Raw genomic sequence first — 13,800 nt, forward strand, 5'->3', positions numbered from 1 at the left:
CTTTTAGTGAGAACCACTACAGCCACTCCAGCTGTAGCAAATGCCTGATCAGGTACATGCTGAAGGGTGCAATGTACTCGATTATTGGTCCGATTAGGGTTGAGTATAGTGGGACTATGATCTCCTTAGATCTGGATGCCATTCCTTTACTTATAAGTTGTGCCATGTAGAACAATTTTCCCACCACCATGGGACACATGGTGATCAAAGTTCAGGTTACTGTCAACCTGAGTTCCCAATTCCCTTACCACTGGTTCTACACTTAGGGGAGTGTTATCAATGTTGTAATTTTCAGGGGTGGTTGTCTTCCTGATGGGTATAATTATACATATTTTTGCACTGAGTTTTTATTTATTTATTTTTATTTTACATTTGTTAACCGGGGGTGTCTGACTGAGCCGAAAAGGCCCTTTTTCAGCAGAGGCCTAGGGAGAAAAGCTCCACATAGAAAAATTACAGATACATTTAGACATGTTCAGTATACACACAAATTACAAAAGACATGTTTTTTCAGTGGTATGCAGCACATCAACAGTTACAGTGGAGAGAATAAACAAAAAAATGTTAATTTAAAAATAAAGGTACTTAATAGATTTGTGGTGTACAGCTGCAATTTGGAACATAGGTAGAATACACACATAGTACACAGGTACAGTACATACATTGTAGATTAGCCAGTGCTTGTGAGAATAGTTTTTAATCTTAATCAAGTACTCTAGGTTTAGTATGTGTACATTATCCGCTTTCACTAGCCTGGGGAGCAATCATGGCACTGCCAACTTTGCTTGAGATGTTGCCTGATGAGTTCTTTAAAGGAGGCTTTGGATGATGCTTTGAATGCTAGTGGGGACAGAGTTCCATTTTTTAGCCACTGAACTACTATATAGTGCATCTCCAAAGCTATTGTAGCTGTTGGTGACTTCTAGTAGTAGTTTTCTTGATAATCTAAGATGTCTTTTGGCTAAGTGATGTTGTACTAGGTTTTTGAGGGCAAGACACTTATCGGGGAGGTAATAGATAGAATGACAGAGGCAGAGCTGATTGTAGGTTAGGAGGTTGGGCAGTTCAAGCCAGTGGAGCTGTCTCAAAGCAGTACAGTGATGAGTTCCATATGAGCAATTTGCAGCAAAGTGGGCAATTCTGTTATAGCAGGCTTCCATTTTGCTTAGTTCAGTTTTGTTGAGATTAGTCAGAATGGGAGATGCATAGAGTAGGGTGGATAGAAGCTGGGAGTGTGCAATGGCTGCTCTTGTGTTGTTGGTAAGAAATGGTTTGATACGGTAGAGTGATCCCAGTTTGGCATGTACTTTTTTAATAGTTAAAATGAGATGACTATCAATTTTTAGGAGGGGGTCTATGGTTATTCCCAATAGCTTAGCCTGTGCCACTTGAGCGATTGGAGTAGCATTTGTGGAGTAGATAGTGAATTGACTGTTATCTGTGTTTTTGTTAGAACTGGTTATATTCATAAGCTGAGTTTTCTTTGGACTGAGGATAAGTCGGGCTTTGGTTAGGTAGTTTTCAACGTCAGAGAATGCTAGTTGAGTTGTTTGCAGGAGGGTGGGAATGTTTTGTGCAGCACAGATTAAGGTAGTGTCATCTGCATACTGAATGATAGATGCATGCTGTGTGGAGATATGGAGGTAATTTGTGAAGATTGTGAATAGTAGTGGTCCTAAGATAGAACTCTGTAGGACTCCTATAGTTATGGGCAGCTGACGATTGAAAGAATTTTCCCATTTTGCATTGAGTTTTAGGCCATGGCTCTGGAGCCAGTTATTTGAATGTGACAGACCTTCCTGGAGGATTTCTACATCATTCAGGAATTCAATAATTCCATCCATCTTGCAGTCATCAGCAAATCTGGTCAGCCAAAAGCCCACTAAATCTGCCTTGACTTCAGGGCAAAAATAAGCAGACATGAGTGAAACATTAATGTTATAGTACAGATGCCAGTTATCTAAGCAATAATTGACAGTTATTGTCACAGACACAAGTTCTCTTTTCCTAGAAGAGCGATATTAGCAATTCATATAACAAGCTGATGCTTATGGCTTATGGAAACACAAGGCACAAAGACAGACAGCGGTTGCTCTATGGAGGCGTTACTCACAACTGACTGAATTCCACCTTGAAGCATAGGTTCATAGGTTCGTACTAGGCTATTGGCCCTATGGCCTAGCCATAACAATTCCCTGGATATTTCTTCCCACAGTATTTACTTCCCTGAACCCCTGTTTAGCTGGGTGACTGATGTGATCCCCGGGGTGAATTTCCTATCTCCCATCCAGTCATCAAGGTTCCTTTTGAAGAGGGCCAAGGAGGCGTGCTCTGCTTGACATGTATGGGCAGTCTATTCCAGAGTATGGGAAGTCTCTGGGTTAGAAATCTATCCCTCCAGCATGTTTTGTTCATTGTGATGACAAGGTTTAGACATGACTGACATCCTGTATTACAAGTAGCCTCCTAGTCATGCATGTGGTGTTAAAATCTATGTTGTCATTTGTTCTGCCCAGCATTCCTGATGTAAAATAAATCAGCCTGCCACATTACCCCAAAAGCTCTATATGGGAGTCAAGCTGCATAAAACACATATTTCATTATATTTAATCACATTTTATAAATGATCAAATAATTCATTTAATCCAGGCATCCTTAAAGTATTTATTCCATATACCCAGTAGTTTTCACTTGTATTTAAATAAATATCCAACATCAACTTCCACAATGCTCTGTGATACATTCTATTATTAGCAATTAATTGACCTTCTACAGGGGCACAGTTGAGAGCATCCTGACAAACAGTTTAACAGCTTGGTATAGCAACTGCTCTACCACAGACCGCAAGTCCCTCCAAAGAGTGGTGAAAGCAACAGAAAAGATTACCAGGACCACTCTACCATCTACACAAGACTTACACCAGCCTTGTTGTCTCAAGTGAGTCAGGAAAATAGTCATGGACTGCACTCACCCTACATATGGACTGCTCCTGCACCTAACATCTGGGAGGCATTATTTTAGCATATGTTGCAAAATGGCTGGATTTAGCAGAAGCTTGTATCCCCTGGCCATCAAGCTACTGAACTCCAATAGCAACTTACATTTCACTTGACATCAGGGGCAGTAATATGATGAGTGAGAAACATATTTGTATGCAATGACTTTAAAATGTCTTAAATTCACTGTGCAATTAATCTAACAGAGTGTAATCTTATTTTTGTGCAATATCCACCAACCTGTGCAATATCCGCTGATGCTAAAACACCAACCTGTGCAATATCCGCTGATGCTAAAACACCAACCTGTGCAATATCCGCTGATGCTAAAACACCAACCTGTGCAATATCCGCTGATGCTAAAACACCAACCTGTGCAATATCCGCTGATGCTAAAACACCAACCTGTGCAATATCCGCTGATGCTAAAACACCAACCTGTGCAATATCCGCTGATGCTAAAACACCAACCTGTGCAATATCCTCTGATGCTAAAACACCAACCTGTGCAATATCCGCTGATGCTAAAACACCAACCTGTGCAATATCCGCTGATGCTAAAACACCAACCTGTGCAATATCCGCTGATGCTAAAACACCAACCTGTGCAATATCCGCTGATGCTAAAACACCATCCTGTGCAATAAGTAACAGCTGTGAAACTTTTGTGCAATAAATATCGTGTTTCCTTAGACTAGTGCCAACAGAATCCTTTGCAATGAGAAGTAGCTGTGGAATTCTAGGCAGTACATATTGTGTCTCTTTAGCTTAGTAAATGCCTGTTGATATGTAAAACAGTAAATATTATGTAGTAGGAACATCTAATTGTAGTAATGTGAATTGCTGTATATGTCTGCACATAGACCCTGAAGTAATGTGATTTCATTCAGTTGCACTTGTGGAGTCTGAATTACAAAAAAGTTTACTCTGACCTTGACTTTTAAACTGTTTGCTCCTTCCTAGATGATAAAAATAATGCATTACTCTTTCATTTATTCCATATGTATGAAAGCTGTTTAAGTGATAAAATGGAGGAAAAATGAGTTTATTTATATTTTTATTTAATAAAACAGAGGTCCCATCTGCTTGAGTTTATGCTCAAGTGGATGTAAAGGATCTCATGACACCTATCAAAAAAAGAGTATGGGAAATGTCATGATGCCCTGGCCAAATGTCCCCCAGTAATGTGAATACCACCTCATGTCTTCCCTGAAAAGAAGCCACAAGCCTAATTGGGACTAAGCTGGTCAACACAGGATAAAATAAATGCATACACACATACATAAATACATAAATAAAATAGACCTTTGATTCATTTTCAAATGTGGTATTGCTCGCTTTGTGACATCTTTATGATGTGGGAAGGAAATGTTGAGGGGTTATATAAATTTAATGACTATTTAAATCTGACCAATAAGTGTTTTTGAATTCATTGTGGATGTGAAACAAATTCAAACCAGTTTTTGGATACTTATGTAGGTGTTAATATAGAAAGTACACTACAAAACAACATATACAGGAAAATTACTGACAGAAACTCCTTTCTGAGGTCACTCTGCAGAGACATAAACATAACTGAGTTAATTCCAGAAACAGCTAACCTGGTTACTAGAGCCAAGAGTTCTAACTTGAGGTGTTTGGACATTTATGTTTTTAAGACAAGAATAATTAGACAATGCATTATTAAACTAAGGAAATTTAGACAAAATACTAGATTTAGAAATTAACAGATTATATAGACATTAAGAGAGTTTGAGATATAACCGTAATGTGTTAAATTGGGGGATAGCAAGAAAGATAAGTTAAAGGAGGCATTACACTTCCAGCTGCTATTTATTTTGAGACAAGAAAGACACAACAGAATGTGTGACCACAAGGAATAAAGCAAACCGCAAGGCACTTTTTAAATGAATACAGGAAGAAGTGCAGGGGTACAGTTCCACTTTTACGATTATCAAAGCAATTTATGCATAAAAATGAGGGGTGATGTTGAAACTTTGTACAGGAATGCAAAGCTGGCGGGGGACAGGAATTAAAAAAATGCATTTGAGCTTAAAATATTTTTGACTTAGAAATGAAACGTACGTATTAACAGTATTTTGTTTAGTTACTTGACTGCCATCTTGTGGCGACTTTGTATTATAGTAGGTTGCTGAAAACAGCTTATGACTAGATAGATTTTAATTGCTTTCTTTTCAATGCCTGGTTGAATAATTCATATTATTAATATAAACTGTGTTTTTTTTTACTCGTGCCGGCTAATTTCTCCTAATGAGGGCAGTGTGCAATGAAATTGGATTAGTGTATTGACAAACCATGAAAGATTCTGCTACGTTCCTCAGGGTTCTGTGCTGTATACACTACTTTTTGGCATCTATTTCTCTGAAGTCAAGGCCAAAGTCAGGGGCCTCTGGATGACTAAGTTTGTAGGCTATTGCAAATCTTGACTGCTGCAGTAACCATGGTCTAAAACTCAATGCCAAGAAATGCATAATAGTATCCTTTTATTTTCTTGTCTTTGTTGACTGGGAAAAATGTGACTGGGTTAAATACATTTAAGTTACACATAATGCACATTTATAATTGCAGGGTAAAACATCTGTACATGAGGATATTTACATGATTTTTAAATATTTCTTACACGAACATAGCATTTTAACCCAAAAAGTAGAGAATTTAACGTATATCGGCTAATTATTTTATAGAAAAATAAAATATAATAATACTTAATACATTTATAATAGTATGATGGCTATAGGAAAAAGATCAGACTGGGATGTTTTTGAGATTAGTAATAATTTACAGACAGACAAGTAGTAATGTAACTTAAAAATGAATGATGAGACATATAGCAGGAGAAATTATTGAAATGAGCAGGAAGATAAATGGACAGAGGAGGAGTTGTAGTTAGTGTTGGGGTGTGAGAGGAAGAGGAAGAGTTTAGGAAATGAGTGCAGTATGAGGAGGAGTGGTAAGGTACGCAAGACTGGGAAGAACAGTGGCTGTAGGACTTGGAGAAAAGTAATCCGAGTAAAGCTAGCTTTTCCTTTAGGAAAATGACTACTCCTGGAAACTGCCACATTGACAACACACCCCTAAGGGTAGACCCAGTAATCAGAGATTTGGGAGTGTATTATTTACATATGTAGAGAGTAACCTGGCCTTTGACCATCATGTGTCCTTGGTAGTAAGAAAATCATTCTGTGTTGCACAACTTATAAGCAGGGGCATGGCCTGTAGATCCAAGGATGTCATTGTTACCCTGGTACTCACCCCTCATCAGAGTAATCAATGACCACCTTGGTATCTACATGACCAGGTATATATAATAAATGGAATCTCCACAGATGTTCCTCACAAAAAGAATACAGGGTGCAAACAACATATCCTGCACAGACTGCCTCAAAGCTGTTTCCTACAGACTGTTTGGATGTGGTCTGCGCCTGACCTGCAAGATATCCTTTGATATCACTCTTATAGACCTGCTGTACATTCACAATACAAATAGCATGAAAAACACTCATCTGTGACATAAATAGGACATGTTGGAGGGGGAGGCATAAGTCTCAGAAACTACCCTTTCTCTGTTACAGGCTTCCCATCCATGTTAAACAGAGTTCTTCCCTAACCCAATTCAAGCATAACTTGGGCCAGTCAATGAGGAATCAGAAATTCACCCTTGATCTGGCATCTATGTATTGGATAGTAAGAGACAACTTGTAAATGCTAGACTACCCAAGTTTACATATACTCCTTAAAATAACCTTGAGTACCAAAAATTGTCAGATACATTTGGAAAGCATGGTTATGCTTAAAAAACACTGGGGTCATTAGCCTAGTATTTACCTATGCACCCATGGTTAATTGTACCATTCTAATGCTTTGTTTACCTTCTGTCACTGATGACACTATTGGATTAAATTCATCAGTCATTAATAAATCATGCTGAGTTTGGATTCCTGGGGTATATCACCATTGAACACAAACAGATAGAAGCAAGTTTGCAGAAAGAAAGTGAAAAAAGAGAAAGAGCCATTCACAGGTTTTACTAGCACATTAAACACCTTCAAATGCTGGTCAACTTGTTTGTTAATTTTAACAGTTAAAAGAAAGAAGTAAAGTAAAGAGAGGACATTCTGGTTAATAAGGGCAAAAGTGTAATTTATAGCAGAATGCGAGACGATAAATTTAAACAAAATGAGGGGAAAGGGAAGCACCCCACTAAATTCATCTTAAGGAAAGCCATTTCTGATTCTTTGTTCACCAATAATAACAGAAGCTCATGTTGATAGGCAAATATTAGGCTATAAGTCTGCTGAATATTACAAGCCCAGCCAGTGACTAGTGGTCAGAATCAAATCCTGTGATTTGTAACTGTGAGGTAAAGATGTTAACCATTATGCCAAACCCATCCCCTAGGTTGACAGGTAACTTAAGTGAGTCACAAGATGTGGCAGTTGGTGATACACTGGCTAGTGTCAGAAATAACAGTGAATATTTTGAATCAGATGGGCCACGTAATGTGGGTGGAAGCATAACCAAAGTTAGTAGCACAATCAAACAAAAAACTTATAACGTGGCAGAGTTTGCTCTAACACTAGCCTCTCTGTGATTTGTAAAGGATTGTTATATTACATTACTATCTTTGTCAATGATTTGCAGTTGCTTTTAGCTCTTAAGAAATGTTATCAAAAATCAAACTTGAAATTATTTTCTTCATTCTACCATTTAACCAGAATGAATCTTTTTTTGGTCCCCCGACATCATTCTTATGGCATGGTTACTCAATGTCCCATGTTCACATTAGGTCTACCAGCTACTCCAGACACCTCACAGATATACTCCATTAATCCAGTGGGGGGAGTTGTGGAACCTGGGGAGGGGGGTAGTCTCAGCTGTCTACATCCATTGGGGGATTTTTGTTTATGTTCTAACTACCCCCTCCTCCCAGATGATGCATGTGGTTGTACCCAAGTTGTAGTTGTGCAGTGATCATGTCCACTCGCACTTCCTATTTGGACCACACCTCCCACCATATCATGTCCCCATCCTCCACCTCAATCACTGCAGGAGACACCCATGTCAGTATCCTCCCCCAAGATGACAACACCCATCCATCCCTGCTGCTTCATTAGTTGCCCATGTTACCAAATGAACCTGGGTCCCTTGGGCCATAGTCAGAGCTTTATCCCAGTACACCACTGGAGCAACTTAAAGAATATATCTTGGTATCATTCTGCATTTATTGCTCTTGTACATCCACCGGTGAGTGTATTTGAATTTGAAGTACTACAAGAATTTGCAAAAATTAAGGTAGTAATTTTTCTGTGGATGAAATGGCAGCCCTACTGTGTTTAAGCTAGAAAGTGTCAGAGTTTTCTATAAATATGCACCTTTACTTTCTTTTGAGAATTGCACCAATTGCACCAAATGAGACCAAAAGATCGAGTTTTGGAAACTCGAACTTCTGAAATGAAACTGTAAAAAAAAAAAAAACTCAAACACTGCTTTCGCAGGGGGTCTTTGCCCCCCTGCACCCCCCATGTGGGGGGCTGTACCCCCCACCCCCCTACTTAAATATACCAACTCCAAGATTGCACTACGGTGGGGAAAAGGGAAATCTCCCAATTTGCGCTGTATGTGGAAGTGCAAAAAGGGAGATTTCACACTTCCTGTCAACACCGCAGAAAAGATAAAAACATTATGTGCACACAGACCGTACAGGAATCCTTGCCTCTGTGTGCACGTAATGTTTTAATATAAGTAAGGTCTTATTTTTTAACACTTTACATATTCGATTTACTGAAATCTCGATCATATGGTTTCGACCATATGAAATTCGAGATTTCAGTAATTTGATTATGTGAAGTGTTCCCATATGTATATATATATATATATATATATATGTGTGTGTGTGTATGTGTGTGTATATATATATATATATATATGTATATGGGTCTACTTCTAAATACTGAACTTTCAAAATGTTGATTTTCTTATGGTCGTTACCATAAGATCAAAGTTATGAAACTTTGGAATTTAAATAAAAAAAATAAATAAAAGCAAAAACGTCTTTTTTTATCTTTTTGCAGGGGGGCAATCTGCCCTTCACCTCCCACACCCCCTGCTAATTAAATATAACAACTCTGAGATCACACTACAGTGAGGAAAATGGTAAATATACACTTTCACCCTGTACTGCGATCTCCATTTAAATGGCTTGAGGTTTCAAAACTTCGATCTTATGGGCTCAACCATAAGAAAGTCGGACGAAGTTTTGAAAGTTCGAAAATTAGAAGTAGACTGTAGAGGAAGTCTTATCAACCTGATAGCATAATTCATCTTTACAGACCTGGCAGAGAACATGCAAACAAAGTATGTGAGCTTTAGGGGTAAGCACTGTTTTTTTTTGTTCGTTTGTTTGTTTTCATCATTGGCAACAGCTTCCTCTTATTATTTACAGGCCATTACCACTGGTAGTCATCTTGATTTGAGGTGGTGTAACAACTGACTAATGCTGGTGGTCTGTTCCCAGGAGACAGTCTAGCTGATTATACTGTCAGAGAAGAATACTAGTTACCTGTAAGCCTTACTGTTAGCCATTTGTTGAGAAAAATAAAAAGGCACAGGTAATGATGAGGATTTGTTGTACTTGTCAGCTTTGGCTCTTACTAGTGCAAGGATGAATTTTTTTCAAAAGGAATAAATGATTATAATGTTTACTCTATACATAAGAATGCTTCCATTTCCCAATTCAAATTCATGAAAATTGTCACTTTGAAAATGAAACTGCTAAAAAATCTTTGAATGCATTTTACTGTAGATACTCACAGTGACATTACCGAAAGTGCATGTGGCTTAAAATGAAAACCCTTTACCTATTAATGATTCCAGTTAACTACTAACCTGATATTCATCCACTATGGGTGTAGCAAAGCTGATGTCACGGCTGATATTCTCTACCACATTCTTAAGTTACAAGACTGGTCAAAGTAGCTTAGCTATAGTAAAACTTTGTCAAGGAAGTTATTTATTATTGTATGTATTAAGGCAAATTAAGGAAGTGGCATATTCATCCGAGAGACTAATAAGTACCTTGAAAGATCATGCGAGTACTTGCAGATATTATGATATGGTAAATAGGGTTGTGTTATTTAGTTTTAGGAAACAAGCACATTTTTTTTTGCAAAGTAAAATGCCTTCAAGGAAAGATCAAGAGAAAAACTGGATTTTTATGCATTGAACATCTGACACTGCCTTTAATAACTGACAAATCCCTGTATTAACTACATGATAGACTTATATTTTCTTCTCTATGTAGTATAGCTGGATAAGAAATTATATCCAGTTCTAATAAGGGTAAAAGCTTGAAATAAGGACACTGTGGATATGCTTAAGATTTTGGAGAGCATGTATATAGAAGCTGCCTGGTTCTTAGTTTAGATAAACAATACAGACATATACATCTGCTAGTCATAGATCAGGCTTTGACATTAAACAGTATTCACTGGAAAAATCCAGTAACTATTTTGAAAAAAAACATGACAAAAAGAGGTTTACGTTATATTAAGTCCACTAGAACAAGTATTAAAGAAAAAACATATTCACGGTAAATCATGAGATTAGGGGTACTGCACCTTTACATGATGGGAAATTAAGTTAATTTATACATCTGGTAATAGATTTCTGAATAAATTAGCTACCTTTAAGGCTAGTTTTGATGACTGGATGGCCAGACACAAATTAACACCAGGCTTATCATGTAAGGCTCTGCTTGATTGGGAGATAAGCAGTATTAACTGCTTGACAGGGGTGACAAGAGCCATTATTTTTGTCATCTTAAAGGTATATATGGCTAGGAGTCTTATGGTCCCAGTGATCTTTTGCCTTGTATTATCCCTATGTTCCTAACTTTGGTAGACACTCTTATAATATGGAAAAGTAGTCATTTTCAGTTATGTGAATTTATTTAATATTAAAATAATACACACCAGTGACTTTAAAATCAAAACAAGCATGCACTGGATTCAGTTTTAACTAATTTTATTAGCATTGCTCTACATGGGAAACTAATAACAAGTCAATACAAGAAAGTAACTGACAGAAAGTTTGTATATCTAATTGATGTATCCAAAACACATAAACATAAATATTCCCTTGTCCCAGCTTCAGGCCAAAGATGCTCTAGTTGGCTAATAGAAACATGAAGCAAAATATGCAGGATATGAAATCAATGTTTACTGAAATATATCGCTAGATATGTGAAAGCTCTTGATACATTTATTTTTGAAAATTTAGACGGAAATAACAGGTTGTTATCAGAAACAAGTATGAGCACAAGAGTCAGGAATTTATATCTGTTATTGATGACAACTTATAATCTTAAAATGAGATTTATTAGGCATTGCATTAACAAACTCTAGACTGTTTATAACATATTATGGTCACAAGTGAATATGGTCTATTGGAAATGGGCTAGCACTGAGCAGCCCAACTATGATGTGTTATGGCAATGGGAAGAGTAGAAGAGATACAAGTGCTGTATCTGTAGGTGTTACATTTCTGCAGATTTTGTGAATATGCTAAGAAAGGAAACATGTTTTGTGTTTCAAATTCTAAACAGTAAGCTATCTTTTAATGCATACCCAGCCAGCCCATGAAAGTTATCTATTATCTAGGCATAAATATAGGGGATATAATGTTGGACAAACAGATAGCACTTCTCAAAGTGGAATTACAAAATGGCTGACAGAATATTAGAAATAAAAGAAATGATGATGTACTTTTTTAATCAAATGTAAGAAGGAACAGGAATGGACAGTTTTACTTCTAATGGTCTCAAAAGAACATATACAAGAATGAACAATGAGAATGTTGAAAATAATTTAACCGCCTAAGAAAAGTACTGGATTATGCATTTGCATTTTTAATGAGGCAAAGTTTGACAGATATTCTTAAGCCATTTTGAAATACAATAAAATAAGTAGTGAAGCTTTCTTTTTTCATAGTCTAAATAATAGAGTGTCATGGTCACATTTGACTAAGAATGCCTTCAGTAGAGCATGCATGACTCCTTCTACCTTGTTTAAGACAATATCCAGAATTCTATTATTTCAGGCACGCACTTTCTCCAGTTGGTTGAACCTGTCATGATCTAAAACCTTAGTCATCTTTTACTCCATATTGATCCGAGCATGGCATCTCCCACCCTGTACGTAGCACATTCAGAACCCCCACGATCATTCCATCTTACACCTTTCATTATTTTTCTCTCTTCTCGGACTTTCAGCATCTTTCTTTGATATGTCTGTGTGATGATGCATTGTGCCATTGCACCAGACTTCCCTGCCATTCACCTAGTTTAGCTGCAAGGACACTAGTTCTTGACACTGTCCACTCCTTTGTTGCCTACATAAACATTAATAGTAGGCAGAGGCTATGGTGCCTGGATCTACTTTACTACACACAAATGAATTAGCTTTATCTAAAATCATAAAATCTGACGATCACTAGCAGTATGGCTGCTTGAATCACACCATAGACACTAAGCATATTAAAGTGTAAAAGGAACGTAGATATGAAATTCTAAACAACTCAGTAAATGCAGCTTAGCTACAATAACTATTCTTTGAATAAACTCTGGCATTCAGTTGCAAACCACAAACACACAAACACACATATTAATTTCCAAGGCAGAGTGGTGGTATTCTCCAATGCTACAGTCTTTTCCTGACCCAAGGTAGTAAACTACCACTATCTAAAATTACCTGGCAGGAGACTTCTGGGCTACTATTTCACACTTGTTAATAAGCCAATAAATTAAAAACAAAAGTGATGGTCTGCAGCAGAGCAGTTGGCTTATTAGAGGTACTTGCTATCAGTTTATCATCATTTATTGATAAATACCTTGTTATGCATTAGTAAATAAATAAATACATAATCAGTTGCAGTCATTCTAAAAGTGAATAAATAGAAACATTTTACTTAGGAAAGAATGAGTTTAATATTACATTTAAGTTAAATATACAGAGAAATGTGATCTTATACGAAAATACAGAGAATAACCTTTTTTAACCACATAGATTATAATAAAGAAAAATATCTGTCTGTAGCTACATTTTTTCCTAGCTAGTTTCTGAATTAAAAGAATGACTGCAGTAACTGAATTTCCAGGCAGAGAGGCAAGTATAGAGAACAAAACTCACACTGCACAAGCCCAAGGTAGCCCCTCTTCTGTCCTTTTTCTCTCTCTCTTCTCTCTCTCTCTCTCTCTCTCTCTCATTTCTCTTGTCTGAGTATTGTTCATTCAGATAGTCTGTTTATATATTTTTCCATATAGAAACCACAGATGCAGTCAAGCAAAGTTACACATTTGCCTGCTATGAGTTTGTTTTCCTGCTATCGGTCAATTATCTCCATAACAGAATTGTCTAATTGGTCTTTTGTAGCTCTTTACATTCATGACATAGGCATAACCCATGTATCTTGTAATCAAATTGAAGAAAAAGTACAGTTCCTTGTTCACTTGTCTTTTATACTTTTCATATCCTATGTGTATTTCAGTTACAAATTTCATGTACTTTTTATACACTGCAAAAGCAAAATGTTACCCGTTCAAACAGCTTCTCATGCCACTGAAAAAGCACACATTGCAGATATGCATTTGCATATTTTAGTCTACCTGTTTCAGGTTTTACAAGGTTAAGGTGCAACATATGTACTGCATTCTGTCTCAGGAAATGGTGGCAGACATCAGACACTTCATGAGGTGGTGATTCTCCTGAGACTCCCATTTGATGATGCC

This window comes from Protopterus annectens, chromosome 2.part0 (assembly GCF_019279795.1).
Source record: "Protopterus annectens isolate FY-2018-M chromosome 2.part0, PAN1.0, whole genome shotgun sequence".
NCBI classification, from domain to species: Eukaryota; Metazoa; Chordata; order Ceratodontiformes; family Protopteridae; genus Protopterus; species Protopterus annectens.